The following is a 27,052-nucleotide window of genomic DNA, read 5'->3' on the forward strand; positions in this document are numbered from 1 at the left end:
ATAAGTAAAACCCTAACTGAAAGAACCTTCGCTTCCTAACATCTCGCATGTTCTAACGCGAGATGATACTGAATCCGTGATTTTCTCTCTCTCTGTGAGCATCTTCATCACTCACTTTGCATCCATTGTTGAGTAAAAGTATTCTCCTCTCTTCTCCGTGTATTACATGGCCTGCAGCTACACTGCTGGCTATTAAACTTGCAACAAAAGGAAAGATAGCAGTAACAAAATTTTACTTAGTTAGTTACATGTTACATAGATCTTTTGTATGATTCTCTTATCGAAATGATGTGGAACGACACAGTTTACTGGATATGAGTACGTGATTTGTGTTAACATTAATGAATAGTACTTACGCAGCTACACTACTGGCCATTAAAATTGCTACACCAAGAAGAAATATATTATACTAGAACTGACATGTGATTACATTTTCTCGCAATTTGGGCGCATAGATCCTCAGAAATCTGTACCCAGAACAACCACCTCTGGCCGTAATAACGGCCTTGATACGCCTGGGCATTGAGTCAAACAGAGCTTGGATGGCGTGTACAGGTACAGCTGCCCATGTAGCTTCAACACGATACCACAGTTCATCAAGAGTAGTGACTGGCATATTGTGACGAGCCAGTTGCTCGGCCATAATTGACCAGACGTATTCAGTTGGTGAGAGACCTGGATAATGTGCTGGCCATGGCAGGAGTCGAATATTTTCTGTATCCAGAAAGGCCCGTACAGAACCTGCAACATTCGGTCGTGCATTATCCTGCTGAAATGTAGGGTTTCACAGGGATCGAATGAAGGGTAGAGCCACGGGTCGTAACACATCTGAAATGTAACGTCCACTGTTCAAAGTGCCGTCAATGCGAACAATAGGTGACCGAGACGTGTAACCAATGGCACCGCATACCATCACGCTGGTTGATACGCCAGTATGGCGATGACGAATACACGCTTCCAATGTGCGTTCACCGCGATGTCGCCAAACACGGATGCGACCATCATGATGCTGTAAACAGAACCTGGAGTCAACCGAAAAAATTACGTTTTGCCATTCGTGCACCCAGGTTCGTCGCTGAGTACACCATCGCAGGCACTCCTGTCTGTGATAGAGCGTCAAGGGTAATCGCAGCTATTGTCTCCGAGCTGATAGTCCATGCTGCTGCAAACGTCGTCGAACTGTTCATGCAGATGGTTGTTGTCTTGCAAACGTCCCCATCTGTTAACTCAGGAATCGAGACGTGGCTGCACGATCCGTTACAGCCATGAGGATAAGATGCCTATCATCTCGACTGCTATTGATACGAGACCGTTGGAATCCAGCACGGCGTTCCGTATTACCTTCCTGAACCCACCGATTCCATATTCTGCTAACAGTCGTTGGATCTCGACCAACGCGAGCAGCAATGTCGCGATACTATAAACTGCAATCGCGATAAGGTACAATCCGACCTTTATAAAAGTCGGAAACGTCATGGTACGCATTTCTCCTCCTTACACGAGACATCAAACAATGTTTCACCAGGCATCGCCGGTCAACTGCTGTTTGTGTATGAGAAATCGGTTGGAAACTTTTCTCATGTCAGCACGTTGTAGGTGTCGCCACCGGCGCCAACCTTGTCTGAATGCTCTGAAAAGCTAATCATTTGCATATCACAGCATCTTCTTCCTGTCGCTTCTATAGCACGTCATCTTCGTGGTGTAGCAATTTTAATGGCCGATAGTGTACATTTAAAATATTTTTTTCTGTTTTGTTTCATTTTTTAAATATGTAAGCAGATGCTGGTTTGTAATAGAAAATCGTCCATACAATAAGTTGAGTTGTCCAGAAGAAATGGTGTTACGTTACATTTAAAACTTGGTTTCTACCTGTCGGACATTATACATTATTAGCCAAATGATAAAGCGTCTGTGTTACTTTATGTTGAGTTTCTTTCTGAGCTACTTAAAGTTTTGCTAGCGGCTAAGAAAAGTAATTTCTCCGTTAGTGTTTTAGGTATGGCAATCACAGTTCTTCTCCAATTGAGATTTATGAACTTATTTCACTAGCGAATATATACATCTTTTTAGGGAAATAAGTGCAGATATTTTATTGGTGACTGAGAAGAGTGTATTGAACAACAGATAAATAATTTTAGCTGTTAGAAGAACTATGGTTTTAGGTTGGTTAGTGTCTCCAAGTACATGTGGCTAGAGCAAGTCATTAATGCTTGTTTTCCCCTTTCCAGAAGGTCAGGTGTGGAAGTGTGGTCGCATGGACGCAAAACGGTTGATCTATACTGACAGGTATAGTCCTCTTAAAGGGGCGGTTACGAGCGCGCAGGAAACAGCAGGTAGCACCTTCTGTGACGAGTTTGCAGGAAGACTGTCAGCCTTAGAGAAAAAACAACTAACACTCTAAAGTGGGTGCATATTACGGTACTAGTGATCACAATATCGGCACTTATAGCACTAACACTCTGTATACTGCGACTCTACAGTTAAAATGCCCAATTGCCGGCCGGTGTGGCCGTGCGGTTCTAGGCGCTTCTGTCTGGAACCGCGTGACCGCTACGGTCGCAGGTTCGAATCCTGCCTCGGGCATGGATGTGTGTAATGTCCTTAGGTTAGTTAGGTTTAAGTAGTTCTAAGTTCTAGGGGACTGATGACCTCAGATGTTAAGTCCCATAGTGCTCAGAGCCATTTGAGCCAAAATTCCCAATTCCTTGAAGAGGTACCTTGATGACGTCTGTGGGTGAACACCACATACTATTCCCATGCTCGCTTTTGTGCAATCATAGCATTATAAGTTCTGTGCTACCACAGAAAATTATTACGTAAAATATTTCTGATTGGAAATACAAAGAACAAAAGTAGCTTAATTGTTTGAAGAGCTCAGTTATATGCTCCTCCCATTTCTAGTTTTCATTAGTATGCACTTCCAAAAAACCTGGAGCACTCTACCCTATTCACTAACTCCTGTTCATGTGCTCCATCAGTTGTTGGTATGGTCCGCAGCTCGTGGTCGTGCGGTAGCGTTCTCGCTTCGCACGCCCAGGTTCCCGGGTTCGATTCCCGGCAGGGTCAGGGATTTTCTCTACCTCGTGATGACTGGGTGTTGTGTGCTGTCCTTAGGTTAGTTAGGTGTAAGTAGTTCTAAGTTCTAGGGGACTGATGACCATAGATGTTGAGTCCCATAGTGCTCAGAGCCATTTGAACCATTTTTGAATTTGTTGGTATGACTCTGTTGAACAGGACTGAACACAGTGTTTCTTTTTTTCAAAATTAAAGGAGAGCCCATTTCCAAAGAATCACGAATATTTGTTTGAAAACTATCGTTAACTACCTTTTCTGTGGCTTTCTCTCTAGTTCTGTTTATAATAACACAAATATTTTCTACAAAGGTATCAATTCTGCTTGCTGGAAGTTAAATGCATGGTCATTCACATATCTACAGAATAGGAATGGACCCAAACTTCAACCCTTTGTGGCTCTGTCTATGATTTGTCCCCAGGCACTAAAATTTTCTACTCTGCCAACAGTATTTAAGTTATTCACTACAACGGTTTGCATTCAGATTTTTGCCCACCCTTGGGGCCGGGCGGTCCTAGGCGCTACAGTCTGGAACCGCGTGACCGCTTCGGTCGCAAGTTAGAATCCTGCCTCGGGCATGGATGTGTGTGATGTCCTTAGGTTATTTAGGTTTAAGTAGTTCTGAGTTCTATGGGACTGATGACTTTAGAAGTTAAGTCCCATAGTGCTCAGAGCCATTTGAACCAAGCCATTCAGATTTTAAGGTGTACATAAAGTACAGCAGGATTGCGATATTTACTACCCAGAGCTGACAGCTCTAGCAGCAACCATGATTCTGACATGGCTAAGCATTATGTCTAACTGATGTGGATGAAGATATGGGTGCAGAATTCCGTGCAGCATCAGCTCTATGCCGGAGTTTATCAATCGTAGTGGCTGGCGAGTAGTGACGTGCCAGTCTCTCGGCTTCCCATGACCAAAAGTTTTCAGTGGGTGAGATATCTGGCGGCTGTGCTGATCTCGGCAACAGTGGATCAACTTCTGTATCAAGGAGAATCATGTCAACACACGCAACATGTGGTCTTGTGTTATGTTGATGATACTTAAAGTCACAGAGACCTCGAAGTTCGGGCACAGCCACCACCCTCAAGCGGTGTGGCCGTGCGGCTCTAGGCGCTTCAGTCTGGAACCGGGTGACCGCTACGGTCGCAGGTTCGAATCCTGCCTCGGGCATGGATGTGTGTGATGTCCTTAGGTTATTTAGGTTTAAGTAGTTCTGAGTTCTATGGGACTGATGACTTTAGAAGTTAAGTCCCATAGTGCTCAGAGCCATTTGAACCAAGCCATTCAGATTTTAAGGTGTACATAAAGTACAGCAGGATTGCGATATTTACTACCCAGAGCTGACAGCTCTAGCAGCAACCATGATTCTGACATGGCTAAGCATTATGTCTAACTGATGTGGATGAAGATATGGGTGCAGAATTCCGTGCAGCATCAGCTCTATGCCGGAGTTTATCAATCGTAGTGGCTGGCGAGTAGTGACGTGCCAGTCTCTCGGCTTCCCATGACCAAAAGTTTTCAGTGGGTGAGATATCTGGCGGCTGTGCTGATCTCGGCAACAGTGGATCAACTTCTGTATCAAGGAGAATCATGTCAACACACGCAACATGTGGTCTTGTGTTATGTTGATGATACTTAAAGTCACAGAGACCTCGAAGTTTGGGCACAGCCACCACCCTCAAGCGGTGTGGCCGTGCGGCTCTAGGCGCTTCAGTCTGGAACCGGGTGACCGCTACGGTCGCAGGTTCGAATCCTGCCTCGGGCATGGATGTGTGTGATGTCCTTAGGTTAGTTAGGTTTAATTAGTTCTAAGTTCTAGGAGACTGATGACCCCAGATGTTAGGTCCCATAGTGCTCAGAGCCATTTTTGAACCACCCTCAACACGTTATAAATGTAAAGCCTGCTGCCCAAATTACAGTCCACGAGGATCATAGGTAGTCATGTTGTGTCCAGTAGCATCACGTATCATCAGCCGAGGTGCAAGACCTGTATGATGACGACGAATGGAATCTGGCAACGTTCGTTCTCCTTAGAGATTCCACTCATAGCTACATCCATGATGGTGCTGCGCCTTGAACCGTGACATGTCAAAAGTAATGACGCGGTACTGCTATTTTTCCAGTGTTGTGAGCACCATTTTCAGGGCGTCTCTCTCTGTTGCCACGTTAGGCGAAGTCACAAAAATGTCGCCGTGATGACAGTCTGTGGCACTCCATACTTCCTCTAACAGTCTGAGTGGATATTTGCCTTACTCCAAAGAAGAATATTCCCAGAATCAAAGTGCTTGACAGGGCTGTACGATCTTGCACGAGCGAGCAAACAATATATCTTTCTTACAAGGTGCTCGTCGCATGGGCAGTAGATATCCTAAACAGCATTGAGTATGGCCCTCCTGGTCTCATCAGTTCGATATTTGCATGACGATTGTGGAATCCCTATCAATTCCAGCTACAGTATTGAGGAACGATAAACTACGTTCTTAGTAGGTAACGATCCTATCAGTTTTCAACACAGCTTCAGTCAGTGCTGGTATCTGTCACACAGTTTGTGGCTGTAGCCAATGGACATCACTATGAAGGGCCAGACGTGTAGATCAAAGGGATGTCAAGCACGTCCCACAGGTTCTCTGATCGGTCAGCTACTGTAGTTGGTCCTGCCACTATCCCCATTGTTGCTGAATCTTCAACTTTGGTTGTGAGGGAGGTTGTTTCAAGGTGTGGTAGGGAGCAAACGACATTTCGAGGGACTGATAGAAAGAACTCCACGGTTTTTCTGACAAAATGGTTCAGCACTATCGATGACTGCGAAAGGTCCCGATCCAAATGCAGTTGCTTACCCTCTTGTTGTTGTTGTGCTCTTCAGTCCTGAGACTGGTTTGATGCAGCTCTCCATGCTACTCTATCCTGTGCAAGCTTCTTCATCTCCCAGTACATGCTGCAACCTACATCCATCTGAATCTGTTTAGTATATTCATCTCCTGGTCTCCCTCTACGATTTTTACCCTCCACGCTGCCCTCCAATACTAAATTGGTGATCCCTCGATGTCTCAGAACATGTCCTACCAACTGATCCATTCTTCTAGTCAAGTTGTGCCACAAGCTCCTCTTCTCCCCAATTCTATTCAATACCTCCTCATTAGTTATGTGATCAACCCATCTGATCTTCAGCATTCTTCTGTAGCACCACATTTCGAAAGCTTCTATTCTCTTCTTGTCTAAGCTATTTATCGTCCACGTTTCACTTCCATAGATGGCTACACTCCATACAAATACTTTCAGAAACGACTTCCTGACACTTACATCAATACTCGATGTTAACAAATTTCTCTTCTTAAGAAATGCTTTCCTTGTCATTGTCAGTCTACATTTTATATCCTCTCTACTTCGACCATCATCAGTTATTTTGCTTCCCAAATAGCAAAACTCCTTTACTACTTTAAGTGTCTCATTTCCTAATCTAATTCCCTCAGCATCACCCGTTTTAATTCGACTACATTCCATTATCCTCGTTTTGCTTTTGTTGATGTTCATCTTATACCCTCCTTTCAAGACACAGTCCATTCCGTTCAACTGCTCTTCCAAGTCCTTTGCTGTCTCTGACAGAATTACAATGTAATCGGCGAACCTCGAAGTTTTTATTTCTTCTCCATGGATTTTAATACCTACTCCGAATTTTTCTTTTGTTTCCTTTATTGCTTGCTCAATATACAGATTGAATAACATCGGGGATAAGCTACAACCCTGTCTCACTCCCTTCCCAACCACTGCTTCCCTTTCATGTCCCTCGACTCTTATAACTGCCATCTGGTTTCTGTACAAATTGTAAATAGCCTTTCGCTCTCTGTATTTTATCCCTGCCATCTTCAGAATTCGAAAGAGAGTATTCCAATCAACATTGTCAAAAGCTTTGTCTAAGTCTACAAATGCTAGAAACGTAGGTTTGCCTTTCCTTAATCTTTCTTCTAAGATAAGTCGTAGGGTCAGTATTGCCTCACGTGTTCCAACATTTCTGCGGAATCCAAACTGATCTTCCCTGAGGTCGGCTTCTATCAGTTTTTCCATTCGTCTGTAAATAATTCGCGTTAGTATTTTGCAGCTGTGACTTATTAAACTGATAGTTCGGTAATTTTCACATCTGTCAACACCTGCTTTCTTTGGGATTGGGATTATTATATTCTTCTTGAAGTCTGAGGGTATTTCACCTGTCTCATACATCTTGCTCACCAGATGGTAGTTGCTTACCCTGTTGAAGAGAAAATCTCTCAGCAGCAAGATATGGGCCTTCCCAGAGGGTAGAAGTATTGGGATTGGATAGCTCCAATGTAAGATACGTGATGGAGCCGCTTAAGCATATGGCTGCCGAGGAGAGCAAGAAGTCCAGTGTGCTTTCTGTGTGCATACTGGGGGGAGTTATTCCACTGTGGAACTGGACCTCCCAGATGCCATGAAGAACACGGGATGCAGCCAACTGCAGGTGGTGGCTAATGTTCTTGCCAATGATTCATCAGAATGATGGATCGAAAAGACTCTCTCTGATTTCTGGCGGCTATCTGGAGTGCCAAAAATAGTCTTGTTTGAAAGACGAAGGCAGAGCTCACCATCTATAACATCGTCGACGGGACCAACAGTGAGCATATGGAACAGAGCTAAGTGGAGGGTCTGAATTAGGCTCAGGAGGGTCTGCGACTGTTTAGGTTCCATATTCCTTGACTTGTACTACACGGCGATGGGGTATCAGGTACCATTTAATAGGTCAGGGGTCAATTATATACAAGATGCCGTTACACGGGTAGTGTGTGCTTTATGGGGTGGACTAGGCGGTTTTTTACGATAAAAGGTTGAAGAATTATAAAAACAGGGGTTCTGTCTCAGACGATGCAGATCAACCACAGGAAGAAGGAAGACCTAAGAAACATTGGTAGTATAGTTGTAAATTGTCTAGCTGTTTTGAGAAAGAACCAGAGCTGTAAGTACTCACAGAAACCACTGAAGCAGATATCGTTATAGGTACTGAAAGCTCGCTAAAGCCGGAGATAAGTTCAGCTGAAGTTTTTACCAAAGACTAAACCGTGTTCAGAAAGGATAGATTAAATTCATTTGGTACTGGAGTGTTTGTTGCTGTTAGAAAAAGTTTTCTTGTAATTAACTGAAATACACAGTTACTGCGAGATGATATGGAGTGAGGCTATACTCGGAAACCGGTGTAAATTATTAACTGGTTTCTTTTACCGACTCCCGGGTTCACTTGAAAAAGTTGCTGAATGTTGAAAGGAAAATTTGAGTCTCATTTCGAACAGGTACCCGACTCATACAGTTATAGTTGGACGTGACTTCAATCTGCCCTCGATATGTTGGAGAGAATGCATGTTTCAAGCTAGTCATTGGTATAAAACATTAACGGAAATTGTGCTAAACACATCCTACAAAATTTATTTTGAATAATTAGTTCAGGAGCCCTCACTAAACGTAAATGGTAGCGGTAACATACTAAATCTCTTGGCAACAAACATTCCTGAGCAAACAGAGAACGTCATGACTGACAAGGATATTAGTGACTACAAGATCTTTCAAAACTATCAAAAATAAATCCAGAATATATCTATTTAAAAAAGCAAATAAAAACCGGCTATACAGCTTCCTAACAGACAATCTCTGTTCCTTCCTAACTAACTACGTAAATGCGGACCCGCTGTGACTCAAATTCCAACAAATAGTACTGACGTCCAATTGAGAGATTCATATCAAGTAAATTAACAAGAGATGAAAGAAATCTCCCATGGCACATAAAATATGTCAGCACATTGTTACAGAAGCAACGAAAAAGATATTCCAGATTTAAATGAACTCAAAATCTAACTGATCGGCGACATTTTACAGAGGCTCGAAACGTAGCGCAGACTTTAATGTTAGATGCTTTAAAATAATCGTCTTGAAGTCGAAGCTCTTCTGTCAGGGGTTACATAAGTAGATTTGTTTATAATAGGTGTCCATCTTGAGCAAAACACAGTTTTATCTTTTCTTCTATATCCCAGACGTTTTTCGCTGAAGTTTCAGCACCATCAGTGGGCCTTTATTTTCTTTCTGTTAAACAGGAAACATGCTTTTTACTACCTGCATGTATATAAATTTAAGTTCTTGAGGCGGTATTTACAAATTTAAGAATAGAAAGTTTTATATGTGTACCTTTTTACCACATGCTGTGTCTTCCTGCTTTTTATGTTTTTATTGCACTTGTTTTCTTTCACAGGCTGTCATCTGCTACCACATATATAACTTAATGTAGAGCTTCGAAATTTTACGATTGGGAATGTTATGCTACGCCTAACATAAAGTAATTCTATGTGGAAGGTAGTGTTAGTGTGAATGTTAGCGTGTGTATGTGTGTTGTGTGTGTGTGTGTTTACAATACGTTTCACTTACTTTTTCTGGTTACCCACTACCTTCACTGTGAGAAACTGCACTACATAACATCTTTTTGTAGTAAGTGAGAATGTACCAGTTGCTTGCTGTTATGGGTATTTCTTGTTCATGTGTTGTTGTGTGTATTCTAGAGTTGCCACATTTCTTTTTCATGGACATATTTTTTCGTGACTCATGCTTTTATATTATTTATTAAATGCCATTTTCGATCAAAAATCACTGATATTTGTGTCTTAAACTCGATTGCTTCATATCACTGTGGTATTTTCAAACTGATTTAGCTTTATCTAGGAATGTACTATCATTCTTTAGTAGTTAAAAAAGTTTTAAATAACATGTCAAAATCTATTAAAATTCGACTCTCTCATTTTGTGAGTTGTGGTGAACATCTGTTTCTAATTTCAGTCCCTTTATTCTTCATCGCCAAAAAGACTTGTTCCAGAAATGGATTTGAACCTGGTGTGTTTAGTATAACACATATGGTCCCAGAGATATTTGCCACTTTTTGTTGAGGAACTAGTTTGAAGAATTTCACCTTCTTAGACACATCATCACCGCCATTAGTGATACAGTCAGTTAACTTATCTTTCACCCTCCAAAATGTTTCATATAGCTGATCGTAATTCGTAATTGTATACGACTATGTAGATAAGGTCACGTCATTCTTTGAATCTAACAATATCACAGGACTGCCACACAACCCTACTAACAGGTTTGCAGCTAAAATGAACAAAGCCATTAAAAACTGTAATACCATTCACACTGAACATGAAAAAAGAACATACGTGGTAACGAATCCAACTACAGAAAAATGACGATCGCAACCAAAGACACAGAGATCGACGGTTTCGATACAGCCCATAATTTACTGCATAAATAGCTCATCATATTTGATAAGCAAACAAATAAACACACTAATAACAAAACTTCATAAGTTCAACAAAGAGTACACAATCAAAAATTAGATATAATATATATACATATACGACATAGTGGTTAATTTATTTCATTTGTTGTCACTAACCTATACACTAATGAGCCAGTACAGGAAACTATGAAAATAATAAAATGTATCCTATTAGAATATAGGAAAATATCCATGGTTGAGACACTTGAGACTATAAATCTTTAAGAAATAGCATTATCACAAAAATATTTTGAAATTGAAACACAATCTATACCCAAGAAGATGGGGTCGCCATCGGTACAGAGTAGTAGGCACATTAGCCGATATTTTCCTAAGTTCTCTGGAAGAGAAATTCTTTAACTCATATTGGCCTAGGCTCAACCAAATTTCATACTATTTTAGGTATGTAGATGATATACTCATGTTGGTAGATGGCAGACACGCAGATATCGAAAATATTCACCAAAAATTCAACCAGCTGCACCCTAAGATTAAATTCGTTACGGATACTGAGAAAGACGATACCATTCACTATCTGGACCTCACAATTGGCGAAAACAATAATCACCACTCATTTGATATCTATAGAAAGAATGAAACTTCTGACAAAATTATAAAAATTACAAACGCCAGTGGCTCATAAACTAGCATTTTTCCATTAAATGATCAATAGACTAAATAACCTACCGTTAGAAAAGGCAGCAATTGAAAAATAACTTAACACACTTCGTTATATAGCCTATACAAATGGCTTACATCCCAACATAATCACAAAATTATACTAAAAATTTAAAACACCAAAGCAGAAGACAATACATAGCGAGCTATCCCTAACTCGAGAAACATCACCGACACTGAAAAGAACAGACGTACCGGCAATCTACCTTGGTTGAATCTCCAACAGAATTAATATACTTTTTAAAGCCTTAGTTATTCAACTAGCCTTTCGAACCAATAATAACCATTGAATAAATTACGTTCCGCCTCCACTAGAACATCGAAATATGATAATCCAGGCACATATAAAATTACATTTGACAGCTGTAACAGCTTTTACATTGGCCAAACATGCAGGAATTTAAACGTGAGATGTAAAACACACATTAGATAGAGTGAATATAAACAATCTAGTTTCTTTACACACTTGAAATATCAAAATCACACTGCTGATACAATCTAAAATGCACTACAGAGTCTGCACAGAATACCAAAAGGTATTGCAATGAACATTCTTGAGGAATTAGAAGTCTATATGTACGCAAGACAATGCCCACAAGAAATATTAAACGAAAAAACAGAATTTAGATACAAGTACTACCTCAAAAACTTTATTGAACTTTTAGAACACGAAAATGGATAAATCAGAAGTAATATATACAACAACCAAAGTCAACCGTTGTGCTGGTGCAAGCTGTCGCCAGCTGACCGGTCGGCAAAGATGAAGCGCGAAGATCGATTAGTAGGCGCTGGATCAAGAGCGCCTATCACGAGAGAGGCCAGAGAGACATCCACAAGCAACACGCCGACAACGCCCTCTCGACAGCGTGTATTTAGGCTGCCGCCGCGGACTGGAGCGCCTCTTTCAATCATCCAGTTTGGCGTCCATCAGTTACTTGGAGTGAGGGTTTAGTTTGTCACAGGCTACTACAGTACATAGTGATCAGATCAGTGACTATAGAGGGACTAGTTTATCTCAATCAGTATTGTATTGTACTAACAGTGAGAAACTAAAGTTGAAACAGCAAGATTACTGATATGGACTTCAGTCTGCAAGGGACTGCTGAGCTTGTGCCATAAAACATGAACTCCATTCAAGTTAAGTAAATATCTTCACTTCATGTAAATAAAGATCCACATGTGCACTTTTGTTGCAGAAAGAGGATACTGGTCACCCATAACAACATGCTCTCCCTTGCTTCTTTGAGGTACAAGACTCTACAGTGGCGATCGAAGATAATCGAATCGGCCGAAGATTTGCTTGCTTCTCTTGTGTTTCAGCTTGCAGGCGTGATCGTGTTTAAGTGTTTCTATTTGTTAATTTGTTGTTAAGATATTTCATGTGATTTGCTTCCTTTCTGATATAATATAAACCATGAATTCCCAGGCCCCTCCACTCCCTGTCCACGCGTCTCAGGCACAGACGGCCAGTGCGATGGATCTAACACAAGCTTTCAGTTTCAGAACCAACAAATCGCTACCTTACCGGCAACGGTGCGATAACTATTGGCTGAACAAGCTGCAGTGACTGTACCGCCACAACCGACCAATCAACCAGCACAGGAAGTGCCGCCGACCAGTATACCAACGTTCCGGCAATTTAAGGAAACAGAAGAGGAATGGATTGAATACCTGACTCAGTTCCAAGCACATCGTGAAGTTCTTCGTGTTCAAGGTATCGTAAAGTTACAATACTTCCTTTCGATTGCGTGGTCCCCAGTGTTGAGGTTAATACAAGAACTATTTCCAACCACGTCTCCCGACGAACTTGTCTATGACCAAGTAATCGCTGCATTAACTCACTACTATCACCAGCAAGTCCAAGTACCTGCAGGTGGATATCAGTCATATGCGAGTGCAGGCTTTCTCGGCGAATTTCATATATGAAGTCTTAACGGGTTGTCAGCCGAGCAGCATCGTCGTCTCGTAGCAACGTTTCGATGGAATGCGTCTCCATCATCTTCAGGCGAAGATGATGATGGAGACGCATTCCATCGAAAAGTTGCTACGAGACGACGATGCTACTCGGCTGACAACCCGTGAAGACTTCATGTATAGATATCAGTTGTTTCGATTGCGGAAAAAGCCGGAACAGTGGTACCAAAAATGGTACACAGAATAAACGGGCATGACTAGGAAGCGTAAATTTGAGTCTTCACGGTAAACGATAACAGCTAAACAATTCCAGGATAAAGATTTATTAAAATCCTTCACCACGGTTTCGGTATATCTAAATATACCTTCATCAGAAACAATAACACACCTGAAAAGGGAGACACCTTCATTAGCAAAACGCTTAACAAAACTGAGATAGAACAAAAAAAAACTAACCCTTATAGCTTTAAGTAACCATGAAAATTACCAAAGTAATTACAAGCACAAAAACTATTAGTCACTTACTAAAATCACATCCTGCAGTGGCGATGCATAAAACAATCGTGCCAAAGGCGTCGTTAGTAATTAAAATATCACCTCCATCTGTACAGCATAATTATGAAGAGATGGTCGATGCGTACACGACATATTATCAGTACTCAGCCTGCGAACTAAAGTGAAGAGGGTGTGGAAGCACTAGGGCAGACAGTATCACCGCGAGAGGGCACTTGTGGTATGCGCGAGACACTCGCGCACATTAAAACCCAGGGATACAAACTCGTGGGCGCCAAAATTTTAAAGGTTGTGCTAACTGAAACCCTCTGTCTTAATAAATAAAACGTATCAGAACAATTTAAAACGCCTAAATACATTAGAGTATATGAACACCTATTTGCCTGTGTCCTAGTGTCGAGCAGGTGAAGCTTGCGCTAAGGAGCACATCTAACGAGAGAGGGCACTAGTGTTACGCACGAGAATCTCGCGCAAATTAAAGACTAGGATACATACTAGCGAAAACAAACAAAATGTTGTAGTAAATCGAAACCATCTGTCATCGTGAATAAAAACCATAACACAATCATTTAAATCGCACATACGCATCGAAAACCGCGAACAACAATCATCTAAAATATAAGCTTCACCTACTCGACACTAGGACACAGGCAACTAGGTGTTCATATTCTCTAATACATGTAGGTGTTTTAAATGTTTCTGATATGTTTTATTTATTAAGACAGAGGGTTTCAATTAGCACAACCTTTAAAATTTAGATGCACACGAGTTTGTATGCCTGGGTTATAACGTGCGCGAGTGTCTCGCGCATACCACAAGTGCCCTCTCGCGGTGAAACTGTCTGCCCTAGTGCTTCCATACCCCCTTCACGCTAGTTCACAGCCTAAGTACTGATAATATGCCGTGTTAGCATCGACCATCTCTTCATAATATGCTGTACAGATGGAGGTAATATTTTAAGTTTAACCACTGACGACGCCTTTGGCACGACTGTTTTATGCATCTAAACTGCAGAATGTGATTTAAGTGTTTTCTTTTCCTTATTAAAAATGTTTTTTATTTATTTTTTGTCTCAGTTAAGTTTGCAAAAATTTTTTGCTAATGAAGATGTCTCACTGTTCAGGAGTGTTTAGATATATCGAAACCGTGGTCTAAGATTTTAATAAATCTTTATCCTGCTACTGTTTTGTTGTTATCATTTACTGTAAGGATTTTAAACAGTTGCTGCTTCAGCCATGTTAAAAATTTTGTAAATTTAAGTGTGGTTGTGACAACTTTTACAGTTATTTAATGATACGTGATGCGTAACATTCAATGTCCCAGGTTGTAGACTACGGGAACAGATCTCAAAGTACTCTTACCCATCACTTCCCCAAGTATCGCAAATCTTGGAACAATATGATTTGGATGCTATAGCGGCCGATCAGTTTGACCTGGCCTCGATTTGTCGGATCGAGTCGCCCCTTCTTCGCGACCGTCCCAAGCCGCCACAACGAGCGGGTACACAGCCGCGCGGACACCTACGTAGACATGTAAACAAGTCTGTGAATTTAGTGAAGTCTTTCCCTAGATGTTTTGCTAGCCATAAAAGACAGGATGGATCATAACGTAAGGCAATGTGTTACACGTGTGGAAAAAAGGCCATGTCCAAGTAGTTTTTTTGCAACGGCATGAAAACGTCAATTTTGGCCGCTCTCAGAAAAAACAGGCTCGCGCACATGCAGTGAACGCTGTGTTTTCAAGACCTACAACAGGTTCGGACAAAACTAAGATTAAGGTTGTACCTCTTTCTCGCCCTAGTGCTGTGCAAAAAAGTTCAAACAAACTATCTGTTTCATACGAATTGCTGGCCGCCGTGCGATCTTAGTTAGATACAGGGACCTCAGTAACTTTGCTTAACCGTGCCACGTCCGAACAGTTAGACTCACCACGCCTTTCTGAATCTAGCAAGCACTTCATTGCTTACAAAGGACACGAAATTTCAGTGCATATACGGTGTAGTTTGCCTGCCACTTACAAATCTCACACTAGCTCAGTGAATTTTACTGTGATAAAATCAAGAGACAGAGAGAAAATTTTCGGTTTAGATGCCTTTGACTTGTTTGGACTTAGCATCCAAAGCAATGTACTATCACTGTCTGCTTCTGAACCAAAAGACAGTATTTCTAGCTTGCTTAAAAAATTTCCAGAACTATTTTCAGAAGGAATGGGAAAAGCTAATAACTTTGTAGCGCATGTTACATTGAAAGACAATGCACAGCCTAAGTTCCTATTGCTTTAAGAGACAAAGTAGCCAATAAATTCAAAGAACAGCAAGATAATGGACTAATTGCTCCAATTCAAGCTAGTCAATTGGCAAGTCCTCTCGTTTTGTTGCCTAAGCCTTCTGGTCGCATTTGCCTTTGTGTTGAATTCATGTCTACAGTCAACCCACAGACAGTTGTTGACACTTACCCATTACCTCGGCCTGAGGAACTCATGGACGGTCTTGGTGCCGGAAGTTGCTTTTGTTAAGACAGATTTGCGTGATGGCTACTTGCAAATTCCATTGGATGAAGAATCACAGAAAGTGTTTGTTGTAAACACACACTCTGGACAGTTCAAGTACTTGCGTTTGCCCTGCAGTTGTGCTTCCGCAACCGCCTTTTTTCAACGACACTTTGAACAGCTGACTGCAAAAGAGCCGTTTGGTTCAAACTACCCTGTCGTCTTAGGTCGTACACTAGAGGAACACATTGCCAATTTGCGTACTCTTTTTCGAGTGTTGTCAGAAGCAGGACTCAAATGTCAACTCGAAAAGTGACTTTTTTCAGATTGAACTACAGTACTTAGGCCATGTGATAAACAGTCTGGGTGTGCAACCCCGCCAGTCACATTTGCTTGCTATCCGTGAACCGCCCGTTCCTCGCAATGTGTCTGAAATTCAGTCACTACTAGGCAAGATGACAATTCGGCTCATACCGAATATACCGAAGATCGCGTTTCCATTGCATCGCTTGCATTGCAAAAATGTATGTTTTGTTTGTACTAAGGATTGTCAAGACGTATTTAGGAAACTCAAACATCCTTTGTTCAGTGACATATGATTAGCGCATTTTGACGCTGTTAAGTCAGTAGTTTTGCAAGTTGACGCTTCTTCCTACGGAATCGGCACTGTGCTTCCGCACAGAATTGGTGCACAAGGTAGATCCATTGCTTTGTCCTCAGAGTTGCTCACTCAAACTCAGTGCAATTATTCTCAAATAGAAAAAGAGGCTCTAGCTACTGTGTATGCTACGAACAAATTCCATCACTGTTTGTCGCAAATTCTTTTTAGTGACAGATGACAAGCCTTTGCAGTCCTTGTTTCATCCGTCAAAGCCTGTTCCTACACGCACTGCTCGAAGGTTGCAGTGTTGTGCCTTGTGGTTTTCGCCGTATCAGTATGAAATTGTGTACAGACCTACCGCAAGGCATGGCAATGCGGACGCCCTACCTCGCCTTCCGATTGGCGCAAATGGTTCAAATGACTCTGAGCACTATGGGACTTAACTTCTGAGGTCATCACTTCCCTAGAACTTAGAACTACTTAAACCTAACTAACCTAAGGACGTCACACACATCCATGCCCGAGGCAGGATTCGAACCTGCGACCGTAGCTGTCGCGCGGTTCCAGACTGAAGCGCCTAGAACCGCTCGGCCACCAGCGGCCGGCCCGATTGTCGCAGACTCTGATTTTGATGCATTGCCGCATCTTGTTGGCAAATCGATGGGCAGGTCTCTGAATTGATGGAATCTTTTCCCTTGAATTACAGAAAAATTGTACAGGCCACGGAAGCAAAGCCAGATCTCAAGATTTTGTTCCATTACATTGGCACTTCTTGGGCTCGTTCATTGAACTGTATCCAGAACTCATTTGTGCGCCGATATTTTGCACGTCGGCATAACCTTAAAATTCAACAGGGTGTTGAAAGTGACACTGGACAATCGCGTGTGCTTATTGACAGAGTGTTGCAAAAGGATGTGTTGCAGTTGCTCCAGCAAGGACATTGGGGAATTGTTCGCACTGAACAGTTAGCGCAACGGCACTATACTTCGCAGGGCATGGACGCCCATATTGAACAGATGACATTGTTGTCTCGCATCCGTGGAAAACCAATCCGCTCCGCCACAGACATTATCTGTTCGGCTTAAGACTCAATACCCATGGCAACGAATGCATATAGACTTTGGAGGAACATAGTGGTAGACTATTTTAGCAAGTTCCCATTTACGATACCCATGGCTTATACCACATCACGTAGCACAATTCATGCGTTGTCCTCCATATTTTGCCTGGAAAGGTTTGCCAGAAGTACTTGTGTCGGACAATGGACCACAGTTCACTTCACGTGATTTTGAACAGTTTTGTGAACGAAATGGCATTCGTCATCATCCGAAGTCCAACAGAGAAGTAGAACACTTCGTACGATCTTTTAAACAACAGATGGCAAAACTTCGCGCCACACGCACACGAGAACAGGCCCTGCAACTCTTTCTCGCCTCCTATCACTCCGACACATGAGACGGACCAACACCGGCGGAACTTCTGTATGGACGCCTCCATCGGACGCTGCTACACTTGCTACACCCACCGCAGCATTCGGCGCCGCCAATGGTCCACAATCATCGCTTTGCGCAGCATGATCTTTTTCTTTTCAGGGTTTATGGCAACCGTGGGCGCTGGGAAAGAGGCGCGATCCAGGAACGCATTGGCTCTTTTCCGTACTTGATTGCAGATCCTGATGGTTTGTAGCGCGGAAACCAGAACAAAATTTGTGCGTGTCATTTTCCACATGATTCTGCTGGTTTTCTTCTCCCACATTCACGGTCTTCCGGGACCGCGCTGCCATAACAGCCGTCCGCTGGTGCCACCAGGGCACCCCAGGAGGAGTGGATGGACCTTGCGCCCTCGCCGCTGACGTCCCCGGTACAGTGGAGTACACCGTCCTCCAGTCAGCGCTCCCGGCTCATCTCTACATCTAGCGTTCTGCCTCCCACCCCCTCCCCGCCGTCATCGGTCGCATCCTCGCTACACGTCAACGGTGTGGCATTTGGGGGTGGAAGGGGGGGGGGGAGTGCTGGTGTAATCTGTCGCCAGCTCACCGGTCGGCAAAGATGAAGCGCGAAGATGGATTCGTAGGCGTTGGATCAAGCGCGCTTATCACGAGAGAGGCCAAAAAGACATCCACAAGCAGTACGCCGACAACGCCCTCTCGATAGCATGCCTCCACTGACTGGAGGGCCTCATTCAATCATCCAGTTTGGCGTCTGTCAGTTACTTGCAGTGCAGGTTTAGTTTCGTCACAGGCTACGACAGTAGATAGGATTCAGATCAGTGAGTATAGAGGGACTTGTTTATCTCAACCAGGATTGTACTGTAGTACTAGCAGTAAGAAACTCAAGTTTGTAATAGCTAGATTACCATATGGACATCAGTCTGCAAGACGACTTATGCTGCTGAGCTTTTGCTACAAAACATGGACTCTATTCAAGTTAAGTAAATAATTCAATTGAAATAACTTCCGGGAATTCAGCCAGATAACACTTTCAGCGACAGCCGATATTTCGGCGGGAGAACACCCCGCCATCTTCAAGGCAAACTGCAACGGGCAGGCGACGTACATGCAAATTTAAAACCTCGGTTCTCGGACTGATGCAGGAAAGATAACACACACACTGAACACTTGTGCCACCAATGATGACCAAAGTCAGAGCTATCGATAGTGAGACTACGAACTCGCAAGTGAGGTAGCATTGACTCTGTCCCTCTGCTTTTTGGCAAGGCAGAGAGCCGGATTCCAAACAGAGTTTAAACAAAAACCTCCATCCCCGTCAACGAGGTTGCTCGCTAGTTGCCTCCTTAACAACACTGTCCCAATAGCTGGACGTGCATACCAATATCTCGGTGTTATTATATAAGTTGGGGTGACCAGTATCCAAGCAATGTTCGGCAATAGCAGATCTACTTGACTGCAGTAATCGTGCGTGCCGTTTGTGCTCGGTACATCGGTCCTCCATGGTCATGATCGTTTGACCTATATATGCCATGCCACAGTTACAAGGTATGCGATATACACCCACCTTTCGCAGACCACGATCATCCTTAACAGAACTCAAAAGCGCTCTAATTTTATATGGAGGTCGGAAAACACATTTCACATCGTATTTCAGTAAAATAAGACCGATCTTGTTGGAAGTGTTTCCTCCGTAGGGCAAAAAGAAAGTAGACTTAGGTGTCGACTCAGAATTATCATCAATGAGCCGATGTATAGTTGGTCGATAGCGCAACGGACAAAGTTTCTTAAGCAAGCACCACAGAGGAGCTGTAAATATCACGTTAATACTGTGTATCACTTTATAAATTCGGTAATATTGCTGATTTTATTACGATGGCTATCTCTCCCTATGTAGGTGGGAGATTGAGATTTCGTTAAAAGATCTTATCATAACGAAAAAAAAAAACGCCTGATTACTGCTCCAACTCGCGAATCATATATGTGGTACTCTCACCCTCACGTCCACCCGCCAGGTGGAACATCATTGATACCAATCTGATAGACCAATTAATTAAACTTTTAGGGAGAGTCCCTTTGCATTACAAGTAATTATTTTCACGCAGTCGGATTACAGTTGCCAGGTAACCTTAACTGGCGTGACATCCCTGGATGCTTCCCAGAGGCTACTTAGTCACTTCATTCGATACCAAAATGGGTGGTAACCATCGTCAGACAGCTGAATATATCCACTGATAATCAAATTTCGTCTGCCAGTTGCCTTGTGAAGCTGGTGAAAGTATGTCACTTAGAATTCAGGTATACTTCTCCTGAACTAATCCTGCTAAGATCTGCCTGTCTGTGGAAGCAGCAGGATGTCTCTTCTTCACATCTGCCCCCATCCCCACTACCACCACTGGCCCACATTCCAACAGCAACCACTGTCGCCACTGCCAAACGTGTATGAGTCTGCAGACATGGGTTTCCCTCACAATACAGCCCTGTAAAATCATTTATATTGGATCCCGTCAAATTAGTGTGCTGATGTTTCGAGAACTCAAATGGGAAACCCTGGAGTGAATACAATACTCTTTTCGGGGAATGCTGTTGAGAAACGACATTTGAAGCTGACTGCAGAAGGATTCTACCGCCACCAACATAAATTTTGTATAAGGACCACAAAGATATGATACGACAAATTAGCTCTCATGTGGAGGCATATAGACAGCCCTTTTCGCCCTCGCTGTAATTGGAAGTGGAACAGGAAAGCAAATGACGTGTAGTGTTACAGGGTACACACTACCAAGCACTGTGTGATAGCTTGTGAGGTATGCATATTGATGTAGATATAAATATACTCTACCTATTAAGTTGTCAGTCCATCCATTTATAGGGTAACAAAATTGATGGAGAGATATTGTCTCCTATTTATTGGGGAAAAAAAGAGAGAACTTCTGCTGATGATCGTCTCCTGGTAAAAACCTTCATATTAGCCACTAATTTTATCATCACATTCACTTTGCGAGAGCCGGTCGGAGTGGCCGAGCGGTTCTAGGCGCTTCAGTCTGCAACCGCGCGACAACTACGGTCGCAGGTTCGAATCCTGCCTCGGGCATGGATGTGCGTGATGTCTTTAGGTTACTTAGGTTTAAGTAGTTCTCAGTTCTAGGGGGCTGATGACCTCAGAAGTTAAGTCCCATGGTGCTCAGAGCCATTTGAACCATTTGAACTTTGCGAGATGTATGTGAGAGGTTGTTGTATGTTTGTCCACAATACTTACAAGAAACGCTACAGAGCTCACCTTTCAGCTCCCCTTTCGTCAGAGTACAGCTTACCTATGTAATCTCATGGATCCTTCAGTCTTCGATATATAACATTTGAATCGACTTGATTTTGACATATAAGAGCTGTCCCTCACCAAGTCTCAGACCCTTGTTAATTGTTTTAAAATCGTATCACTTTCAGAAACCACTGTTCCATTACGTAGAAGACTGTCGAGCCCTCCACCTGTCACTGACTATGTAGAGAGCTACCACAACGAGAAAAATAGGACACTAACATAGAGGAGGAAATTCACAACCACATGGACTATATGTGGACTGCACAAAAAATTCAGAAGCATAACACCTTCAATTAACTGATATCTAATGACTATTTATAAATATCACCCTGTACCTAACCTGATCTCCTGTAAAGCGCTCCTATGATCACTTCACTAGAAATACGATCGTGGAATGGAGTGAGAGTTTTCGTTGACAGCACAGTATCTCTCTCTCTCTCTCTCTCTCTCTCTTTCTCTCTCTCTCTCTCTCTCTCTCTCTCTCTCTCTCTCTCTTTCTCTCTCTCTCTCTCTCTCTCCCCTCATTATATTTTTTAACATGCAATAGAGTAAATGTATGAATTATGAAAACTATGCTAGCGTCACCTGGTACACAACTCCCGCCATATTTCTAAAACAAATACCGTTTTTGCGTTTAAATAGAGCATATTTCGTGATCCCATTAAATAGACATGTACTTCTTCCACTGTAGCGGGCGGCTAGTGATTGAAGTCGGTTCCACAGACATGTGTACAGTTTTGTTGCCTGTACGGGAGGAAGACCATAACCCACTGCCTATCAATGACTATACAGAGCTCTTTTGTTGTAGTTACATTTGCAGTTTGATACATTGTTTTTTGCTGTAACACACAGAAGCAGTGTATGGTTACAGCTGTGTACACCGATATACATTTTGTTTTTCTACCATGACTTTGAGGTCTGTGCCAAATGCTAAATAGAGATTTACACATTTTGATTCATTGGCTCCCACAGAAAGCTGGACATTGCATGGTGCAAGGTAAACTACTCCCATAACACACAGTATGGTTGAAATACAAGACAGGGCCAGTGTTTCTTACTGACAAATACGTGGAAGACATCGCAACATATGGTAACTGGGAGAGTTTACAGCTTTGTGGAGTGTTTCTAAACAGCTGTTGGAAGGTGATGACCTCTACATTTAATCTCACCTTCTAAAGTGATGGTGTAGCAGATGCCTCCCTGTTCCATTTTTAAAGTGACCAAGAGCATTCATTCATCATATTGGTGGCACGCATTGCACTCAGTTATACGATCACTCTGCCATCATGACCTCCAAATCTTTGGACTCTGCGTCTTTCAGTTTTATGACTTAGAGTGCGTGAGTGTATGTGGAACTAGGGGGTATTCTGCAGGACTTAAACCCATATAGCACGGATGGTATGCTTTATCAGTTGCCAATCCTACCAGTGGAGGATACATCCCGGCAAGCATGTAGGTACTCTCATTCCTCCATGTTTTTGTAGTATTTTCCCCAATTTTATGTATGTTCCATCAGTTTTCGTAACTTTATCCAATTGTTAGAGTTCCAAACCACCACTCTCCACGACTTTTCACGTCGGCAAAAAGTCTCATACCATCGATCTTATGATTCTACCAGCCAATGACATTGTAGAACAGTTCTCATTTTCTGTATCATTGCTAAACCACCACCTCTATTAGTTTTGCTGGAGTTGGCACACAGCTGCTGCAGTGGTCCATGTGTGTGTGGACCTCTCCTGACCAGCATCCATGATTCCTCAGCAGTCGGCAGACAGTGCACAGTTTGCTGTCACAAGTGTGTGCAATCAGAAGGTTTTTTCCCCACTTATGTTTAGTGGAAATGTTGTGGTAGATGGGGTGATCGTGTTCTCAACTGTCAATGCATACAAGACCTCAGATATATTTAGCACTTTGATCTACTTGTGGCAGAAGTTTACTTACTTTATTCGATAAATATTTGTGTTTGATTCTCAAACGCTGAAAATATGTTTTATTATGAAGAAGTATCTTTGTAAGGTGATGGTGAGAGTTTCGACGATCTGTTTCATTCATGTAAATTCTTAAGCAATTAATTTTATAGGGTTTTGTTAATGGACTAATTACCGCCATTTGTGATAAAGCATTTGCGTCAGGTTTCCCATTGTCTCCACTATTATCCAATAGGAGCACTGTAACCTGAGGAGGGATGAAAACCCCTGTCTGCATGTTTGGACACGTTGGTTCATGCATGTGTTCACACAAACGGGAGTTAACCACTTGAGAGCGCCAGAGACAGAAAGCAAGTCCGTAGTTTTCCAATCAAATGAATGTCACCACCTGATGCTTTTTTCAGTGGCCACGAGGACAAATGGAGATCCATCGGACAGGAGGACATGTCGCCTTGTTTTACAAGCTTGAGGTGCCGGTGTTACAACAGTAAGTAGCCACTTGAGAGAGAGCAGAGGTGTTTCCCAGTTATCGAATATCAAAGGACGCAGACTTCCAGTCACGGTCAGTGGCATTTAGTTTCATGATCCGTAGTTACGAAATTCGGCAGTTTTTGACCTCTGTCGTGCTGCCCAAATGATGGCAGCACATACGAGCGATCTGAAACAGTGGCTAATATACTGCACTTCATTCCATTCCTCAGTCATGGAAAGTGGGGGCAGGGGGGATGGCGACATACGTCAGTTCTACCCAAGTGGAGTGAGCCCTGTCTCTCACAAACTGAGTAAATGAGGAATATGCAAATTGAATTGAACAGTATATTATTAACATTGATTTGAATTTCATGTTGTGAGCTCCTCCCACACCAACAGCTCAGGACAGACTGAGTCTTTTCCTGCCAATTTCCAGGTGATGCAGGGGAGGTGGATGTGGAGGAGTGGAGGGAGAGCTGTGGGATTGCCCAGGAGAGGTAAAAGTGGCTCAGAACTAAACTGGGGAGGGGTGACAAAATAGCGTCCCTTTTCCCAAAAAAAATGGTTCAAATGGCTCTGAGCACTATGGGACTCAACTGCTGAGGTCATTAGTCCCCTAGAACTTAGAACTAGTTAAACCTAACTAACCTAAGGACATCACAAACATCCATGCCCGAGGCAGGATTCGAACCTGCGACCATAGCGGTCTTGCGGTTCCAGACTGCAGCGCCTTTAACCGCACGGCCACTTCGGCCGGCCCCTTTTCCCACAAAATTTGTGGAAAGAGGATGGGGAGGGGAAGGTGGGTGGTTTTTCAGAAGGAAGGATTATTTCCAGGGGATCGTAATTTCTTTTTCTTCCTTTAATGTTATATTCAAACCTTTACATAAAGGTAGGCCAGCAGCAGCCTATCTACGCCGCTCTTCGGCCGTAGAAAAACATACATTATACAGGAAGATATAAAAACAAACATACATGGAGGATAACAACAGGAGACTTACATATTAAAATAAACGAAGGCATTCACAGGTGCACAGGTTGTATAAAAAAGTTGAACACTATACACAAACGGAGACACAGAGTTGCACACGTGAACATAAGAGCACTGAAGGAGAGACATTGATAAACTGCTGGGAAGAGAAACACTAGCACAGTGGCGACGAACTTCGGCGCACTAGAACATACTGTTTGCACGAAAAACTCGGGGGCCTGCCATAGGGAAGAGGGGGGGAGGAGGATGCCAGTGAGAGAGAAGAAGGGAGGGGTGAGGGTATGGGGGGGTGGAAGCCTGGGAGGGGGGAGGAGAGGGAGAGAGGAGAGGGGAGGAAGTGAGGAGGGAGAGAGGGGGGAAAGAGGGAGCTCTGGGGGGAAAAAACACAGGGGGAGGAAGGGGAGGATCAAAGCTTGTAGGAGGGGTAGATGGAGCAGACGAGGGCATCAGCAAGGAGGGGGAGTTGGTGGAAGCCACCTTGGGCAAGGGTATGGGGAGTGAGGTAAGATGGAGAGTGGGTGGGATGCAGCAGTACAGGCGTGGCAGCAGACGGGGGTGGGAAAGGACGGGAGAGACAAGCGGTTTAGAAGAATCAAGTTTATGGGAAGTGTAAAGGATCCGTATCTGATGGGAGGCGGATGCAGTAGGCGAGGCAGAGTGCATTGCGTTCCAGTATTTGAAGGGACTTGTAGAAGGTAGGAGGGGTGGAGATCCAGGCAGGATGGGCATAACAGAGGATGGGGCGGATGAGGGATTTATAAGTGTGGAGGACGGTAGAGGGGTCTAGACCTCATGTGCGGTCATAGCGGAGTTTAAGGAGGCAGAATCGGGAGTGTGCCTAGGCTTGGATCATCGGTAGATAGTGGGGTCCAGGAAAGGCGATGATCTAGGGTGACACCAAGGTACCTGAGGGTAGGGGTGAGGTTAATGGAACTGCCATAGATGGTGAGATAAAAATCAATGAGGTGGAAGGAAAGGGTGGTTCTGCCTAGAATGATTGCCTGGGTTTTGGAGGGATTGACCTTGAGCAGCCACTGGTTACACCAAGTGTTGAACCAGTCATGATGGGATTGGAGAAGGTGCTGAGAGCGTTGCAGGGGGGGGTCGAGGGCAAGGAAGGCATTGTCATTGGCGTATTGGAGAAGGTGGATGGGGGATGAAGGCGGCGGCATGCCCGCCGTATAGAGAAGGCAGAGAAGAGGGGAGAGGACAGAAGTTTGGGGCACATCGGCAGATGGATGGAAAGTGTAGGAATCCATGTTATGGATGGTGACATAGGAAGGACGCTGAGGAAGGAAGGAGGCGATCAGACGAACATAGTTAATGGGAAGGGCGAAGGTTTGGAGCTTGAAGAGACCGGAATGCCATACACTGTCGTTGGCACGCTCAAGGTCAAGATAGAGGAAGATAGTGGAGCGACGGGAATTTAGTTGTTTGGAGAGGAGGTGAGTAAGGTGAAGGAGAAGGTCATCGGCAGAGAAGGATGGTCGAAAGCCACATTGGGTAGAGGGGAGGAGGCAGTGCTGGTGAAGGTACCAGTGGATGCGTTCAGTGAGGATGGATTCCAGGATCTTACTGAAGATCGAGGTAAGGCTGATAGGGTGATAGGACAAGACAGCGGAAGGCAGCTTGTCTGGTTTGACGAACATCAGGATCTGGGAGGTTTTCCACAGGTAGAAGCCAGTGGACAAGACCACATTATATGGTCTGGCCTGGGTGGAGAGGAAAGAGGCAGGAGCTTCACGGAGGTGACGGTAGGGAACACGGTCGTGACTGGGAGAGCTGTTGCATTTCGTGTGTAGTGTTGCTATGATATCTTGAGTGGTGATTAGGGTCTTGAGTTCAGTGTGTGGAATGTTGTCCAAGTACTGGAAGCCAGGAGAGAGTGGAGGGGCAGAGGTGTCAGTTCGATCACGTACATCAGGGAAGAGGGTGTAATCGAACTGGGGATCATCAGGGATGGTAAAGATATCGAATAGGAAGGAAGCAAAATGGTTGGCCTTACTAAGGTTATCAGGAAAGGGGTGGTCATCATGAAGGAGAGGGTAGTAGAGGGTGGGGTTTAGACCCGGTAAAGTGGGGAAAGGCTGACCAGTACTTAGACGAGTTAATAGGCAGGGTAGCATTAAGGACGGTGCATGTCTGTCGCCAGTCCCGGCGTTTCTCGGCCGCGAGCAAGTTTCAGGATGTGTCGTTGGAGTTGCCGGTGGCGTTGTAGTGTGCCCCGGTCCCGTGTGTGAAGGAATGCACGGTATAGACGGCGGGATTCACGAAGGAGGAGGACGGCCTGTGGGGTAAGGT

Source organism: Schistocerca nitens, chromosome 3 (genome assembly GCF_023898315.1).
Source record: "Schistocerca nitens isolate TAMUIC-IGC-003100 chromosome 3, iqSchNite1.1, whole genome shotgun sequence".
Lineage (NCBI taxonomy): Eukaryota > Metazoa > Arthropoda > Insecta > Orthoptera > Acrididae > Schistocerca > Schistocerca nitens.